Source organism: Jaculus jaculus, chromosome X (genome assembly GCF_020740685.1).
Source record: "Jaculus jaculus isolate mJacJac1 chromosome X, mJacJac1.mat.Y.cur, whole genome shotgun sequence".
Classification (NCBI taxonomy): Eukaryota; Metazoa; Chordata; class Mammalia; order Rodentia; family Dipodidae; genus Jaculus; species Jaculus jaculus.
Window position 1 is genome coordinate 68,673,878 of NC_059125.1, and position 6,595 is coordinate 68,680,472.

A 6,595-nucleotide genomic window follows, 5' to 3' on the forward strand; every position below is an offset into this window, starting at 1 on the left:
CCAACATATTACTAAATGGGGAAAAGCTGGAAGCTTTTCCACTAAAATCAGGAACAAGACAAGGGTGTCCACTGTCCCCACTTTTATTTAATATAGAACTAGAAGTCTTAGCCATAGCAATAAGGCAAGAGACACACATAAAAGGGATATAAAGTGCAAAGGAAGAGATCAAGTTATCATTATTTGCAGATGACATGATTCTATAAATAAAGGACCCTAAATATTCTACCAGCAAGCTGATAAACACCTATAGCCATGTAGCAGGATATAAAATAAATACACAGAAATCAGTAGCCTTCCTATATGCTAACAACAAACACACAGAGGATGAAATCAGAGAATCACTCCCATTCACAATTGCATCAAAGAAAATAAAGTACCTTGGAATAAACCTAACTAAGAAAGTAAAGGATCTCTACAATGAAAACTTTAAAGCACTCAAGTGAAAAAATGCAGAAGACACTAAGAAATGCAAAAACATCCCTTGTTCTTGGACTGGAAAAATCAATATTCTGAAAATGTCAATCTTACGAAAAGCAATCTACACATTTAATGCAATCCCAATCAAAATTCCAAAGGAATTCTTCATGGAAATAGAAAAAGCAATCCAAAAATTCATTTGGAATCACAAGAAATCTCAAATTTCTAAAATAATACTGAGCAACAAAAATAAGGCTGGTGGTATCACCATACCTGATTTTAACCTATACTACAGAGCCATAGTAACAAAAACAGCATGGTACTGGCACAGAAGCAGACATGTAGATCAATGGAACAGAATAGAGGCCCCAGATATAAATCCTGGTAGCTATACCACCTGATATTTGATAAAAATGCCAGAAATATTCATTGGAGAAAAGACAGCCTCTTCAGCAAATGGTGCTTGGAAAACTGGATATGCATCTGTAGAACAATGAACATAGATTTTTCTCTCTCTCCATGCACAAGAGTTAAGTCCAAATGGATTAAAGACCTTAACATCAGACATCAAACTCTGAAACTGTTAGAGTAAAAAGTAGGGGAAACTTTTCAACATATTGATTTTGGCAAAGACTTTCTGAATATAACCCCAATTGCTCTGTCAATAAAACTATAGATTAACCCCTGGGACCTCATGAAATTACAAAGATTTTGTACAACAAAGGACACTATGAATAAAGCAAAGAGGCAACTTACAGAACTGGAAAAAAATCTTTGCTAGCTATACATCTGATAGAGGATTAATATCTAGGATATACAACGAACTCAAAAAAATAAATAATAAGAAATAAAACAAGCCAATTAAAAAACTGGACTATGGAAGTAATAGAGAGTTCTAAAAAGAAGAAATCCAGATGGCATATAAGCATCTAAAAAAATTTTCTACATCCCTAGTCATCAGGGAAATGCAGATTAAAACTATGTGGAGATACCATCTCACTCCTGTCAGACTGCTACCATCATGAAAACATATGACCATAAATGCTGGCAAGAATGTGGAAAAAGAGGAACCCTTCTACACTGTTGGTGGGAATGCAATCTTGTCTAGCCATTGTAGAAATTAGTGTGGAGGTTCCTAAGACCCATATGACCCAGCTATCGCACTCCTAGGTATATATCGTAAGGACTCATCTCATTACCTTAGAGATACTTGCTCTTTCATGTTTATCGCTACTAAATTCACAATTGCTAGAGAATGGAACCAGTCTACATGTTCCTCAACTGATGAGTGGATAATGGAAATATGGCACATTTACACAATGGAGTTCTATCCAATGGTAAAGAAAAATGAAGTTATGAAATTTGCAGGAAAATGGATGGATCTGGAAAGGATTATACTAAGTGAGGAAACTCAGGCCCAGAAAGCCAAATGTCACATGTTTTTCTCATATGTGGATCCTAGCTACAGATGACTGGGCTTCTGTGTGAGTACAAAGAAAATTCAGCAGCAAAGGCCAATAATAGAAAAGAGACATAAAGGGAAGAGAAAGGAAGGGAGGGGTTACTTAATAGGATGGTACTGTATATATGTAAGTAGACGAATAGATTAATGGGAGTGAAAAGGCCCAAGTGTGGCCAGGGGAAGAGATTGAGTAAAGGAAAGGTGGAGGGAGGGCTAATCTAAATCTAAGAGGATATAAATAAATCATTTGGAATCCTACTCTTTTGGACAATGGGACACTCAGGAGCCATAGATTGTTGCTAGAAAATTTTCAGTGCCAGGGATGGTATACCTTCCAGTGTGTTGTTGGCCAGGGAGGTCCCTTATGCCCCCAAAACATTATAGGCCATTGCCAAGTCCCTTGGTTTCCCACCAGGAATAGATTGTAAGACCCTATTGCTGAAGACTCCACATACTTGGGATGCAAGGCCACTGAGAAATCCTGCTGAAACTGAGCTGATAACCTCCTCCAATTAGACCAGCTGACAGAAAGCTGGAGGAAGCCATTCTGCATGCAGTTCAATGGGAGAGAAAGAAATCACCAGTAAAGACACTCAACAGTGGACACTGCAAGTCTTAAATTTTGCCAACCAGTCCAAATGAGCCAACAGGTACAATAGTGGCACATCTGTCATGATGGAAACCAACTGCCCTCTAATTGGACTGGAGGACTGCTCCATGGGAGGGAATACATCCCTGATACTGAAAACTTAAACATGAGCCCTAGGGGTGTAATATCTGCTGCTGTCTGGCTAAATGTATATACTATGTTTATCAAACTGCCAAGTAAGCATTTCTCTTAATGTTCATAACCATATATTAATGCTACTCTCACTTTTGGTAGAGAATCTTCTCTTCAGATGGCAGTGACCTTGGGATGACTCAGAAGGCATCATGGTGCTGTGATGAAGTGACAGGAGTGCTCAGCACTGAAATATGTCTATCACACCTTCCAAGGCTCAGGGTCTATTGTAGAAGAGGTGGCAGAAGGAATGTAACAGCCAATGGAAGGGTAGGAATCCTTACAACGTGCTCTCCCCAGACACAAAATGGCCTGGATATCCATGACCTCACAGTGCCTGACACTACCTACATAAGACCATCATAAGAGGAGGAAAAGATCATGGCATCAAAATAAAAGAGTGACTGATTGAGAAGGGGAGGGGATATGATGGAGAATGGAGTTTCAAAGGGGAAAGTGGGGTGAGGGAGGGCATTTCCATGGGATATTGTTTACAATCATGGAAGTTGTTAAAAAAAAAAGAAAATATTTAAAATAAAGGAAAAAGAGAGAGAAACAGGAGAAAATTAAGATTAGGTTTCATCTTACCCTCTCCAGGGCCCTTCAATTCTGGTGTTCCTTGTAAGGGCCTGATGGGGGTTAAAACTTTTAGTCTGTCTTCCAGGATATGGAATTTTATGGTACCAGTTTCATTTGGGTTCAGTTTTGTGTTCATCCACCCCTCAGCCTTACCATCCCTTCAAGCCCTACCCTCCCTATTGTCTAGTCCTCGAGATGCCTATTAGGTATGTCAGCATCTCAGACTGATCCAGGTTAAAAACCACAGATGTGTGAGACCATGCAATGATTGTTTTTCTGTGATTGGGAGAGTTCACTGAATATGATCTGTTAGAAGTTCGACCATCTTTCTACAAATTTCATTGGATAACTTTTTCTAACTGCTGAGTAGAATTCCATCAGGTAGATATACCACATCTTGGGTATCCATTCATCCAATGATGGATATCTGGGTTGATTCTAGTTCTTAGCTATTATGAACTGATCATACCTGTTCTAACCTGTCTGAGGGCTGCCTGATGAGTAAACAGAAGGCATACATTGCTGTGTGGCCTAACTTGTAACCCAAGCAGAAGGCATTGTTTTACAACAAACTGGAAATTAAAGAACCCTCCAACAAATAGGGCAAAAGATTGCCGTTGATCTCTTTACTTTCGCTGCTGTGGAGGCAACTATGAATATGCTCAGGCTTCAGAGGAGACTTGCTTCTAGTGTGCTCTGCTGTGGCAAAAAGAAAGTCAGGTTGGACCCCAATGAGACCAATGAAATCACCAATGCAACTCCTGTCAGCAGATCCGGAAGCTGATCAAAGATGTGCTGATCATCCACAAGCCTGTACCTGTCCATTCCCAGGCTCCATGCTAGAAAAACACCTTGGTGCACCAGAGGGGCAGGCACATGGGCATAGGTAAGTAGAAGAGTACTGCCAATGCTCGAATGCCAGAGAACGTGACCTGGATGAGGAGGATGCACATCCTGCGCAGGTTGCTCAGGAGATACTGTGAATCCAAGAAGATTGACTGTCACATGTACCACAGCCTGCACTTGAAGGTGAAGGGGAATGTGTGTAAAAGTAAGCACATTCTCATGGAGCACATTCACAAACTGAAAGCAGATAAGGTCCGCAAGAAGCTCCTGGCTGACCAAGCTGAGGCCTGCAGGTCTAAGTCCAAGGAAGCCTGCAAGCGCTGTGAGGAGTACCTCCAGGCCAAGGAAGAAGACGTCATCAAGAAAGACTCTGTCCAAGAAGGAAGAGACCAAGAAGTGAAGCTTCCCTCATGCCTGTACATAGTGGCCTCAGTGGTCAGTCACACAGATCATTGAAATAAAATAAGCGTTTATCTGTTATTAAAAAAATTATTGCAGTTGAAACATAACAGACCCCTAAGATCCAAGAGCAAATTCTGGGAAGATTGTCTTTGGAAAATTGAGACATTCAAAAGCAGCCATATATACAAGGATATTTAGAAAGCCAAGGGTATTCCTAGGAAAAGTTGCATGTTCAGAAAATACCTAAGACCCTAAGGCTTCATATAGGGCTGATCCCTATGCTGAGTGAAAGCCTGATTAATTGTTGGAGGAAAGCCAAAAGAAAACTTTTTATTATTATTATTATTACTGGCTCCTGGCATTTGAGGAGATCTTTGTCAAAATACTAGCTTAACATAAGCTGGGGAGCAGAGACTTCAGAAGCCATGTATGACAAGGAATAGAATCTTTATGGATAAAGTTAGGAACCATCAGAATAAAAGCATATTGCTTTAATATGCAACAATTCAAAAGTCAGTGAAGCCTAGGAAAGAAGGAAGAGTTGGTTTGCAGACCTGCCCCATTATACAAGTCAGCTGTTCAGTAACAGAAAACAAAATCACCAGGCATCTAAAGAAACAGGATAAATATTGGTCACTCAAAGGAGCAAAAGAAACTGAGAGTGAACATCTCTGAAGAAGTCTGGACATCAGACTTAGTACACAAAGGTTTTTAACAGCTGATATAAATATGCTCAAAGAGCTAAGATAAACAACAAAATAAAGGAAATTAACAAATTGAGCTGCATATGGTAGTATACACCTTCCAGCCCAGAACTTGAGAGACAGGGAGGAAAAGAATTTACACATGAACAAAGTGAGAGTATTAACAACAAAAAATATGAAAAGAAAACACAAATAAAGAAAACAAACTCTCAAGTCAAAAGGCATAATTGGAAGCACAGAATGTTTTTTAATCATTCAGGACTGGAAATGTAGCATAGTGGTAGAGCATATACCTAGCATGTATGAGACCTGGTTTAATTCTCCAGTGCTACAAATGCAAAAACATGATCAAACTATAAGGTGATTCTAAGAGACTTGTTTTAATTTCAAAAGCACAAATGGGGTGAAAGTGAAAAATAGAAAAATATTACTAGAAAATTGAAAGAAGATAGGAGGAGATACGCTTGACAGGCTAGGGGAGACAGAATACAGGGGGTGTGAGGGTCTTGGAGGGGTAAGGGGCAAGAAAAGTGGGGAGGGAAATTACATAAACCTTAAGACAACATGAATTAGGCTAGTATTCTACAAAATACAACCACCAATACACGGGGAAGGGAGAAGTCCAGTCTGAAATGCCTGTAGAAGGTCAAAAAGGATTAACCTTAAAACCATGGACTCTGACCTGTAAATCCCAGGCCCAGAATTGAGTTAGCATCCAACAGTGAGTTGTTGGTCAGGGATACCCATGAGGTCCCCAAAACAATGCAGGTCATTGCTAAAACACTCGATTACCTGCCAGAGCTAAAAGGTAAGACCCTATTGCTGAAGACACCACTGGCTGTTGTCACAGGACATCAGAATACCATGCTGGAACCAAAAGGGAAATGAGCTCCCTCCTAGCTAGCCATCATGGTCATATAGAGCCTTATGGGAGCTGCTGGAAGACAACAGGCACCAACAATATGAATAAGCAGAAGACCCTACTGACTAGGAAACCAACCAGCAAGTCAAGAAGTACATACTTGTACAAAAGTGGCACACCTCTGCAGAAAACCAACTCTTCTCTGATTGGACATGAGGCCCACTCCGAGGGAGAGAACTCATATCTGGTACTGGAAACCAAGTCAGAATCCCATTGCCAGGAAGCTCATAGACTCTAGAGAGAAGCCCCAGAAGACCCCACTGCTCTCTGGAAAAGAAAAGTAGGTGTGCACACCAAAAATTATCTCTCAAATTTGCATACCACCCTTTATTTCAAGCTGCTTTCACTCTTGATGGAAGAATCTGCTTTATTTTACAGATGGTAGAGAAAATAGAAGAGAGCCAAGATCCATAGATAAGACAAGAAGTTAGCCAACTGCCCACCATGAGACTCTGCCACCTCCACTACATCTACCACAG

The 6,595-nt window shown here is 40.3% G+C and overlaps 1 pseudogene; it reads left to right on the forward strand.

Moving 5' to 3' along the window:
- The first annotated feature begins 3,894 nt into the window (after positions 1-3,894).
- LOC101612111 lies at positions 3,895-4,488 on the forward strand (annotated as a pseudogene).
- The last annotated feature ends 2,107 nt before the right edge of the window (positions 4,489-6,595 follow it).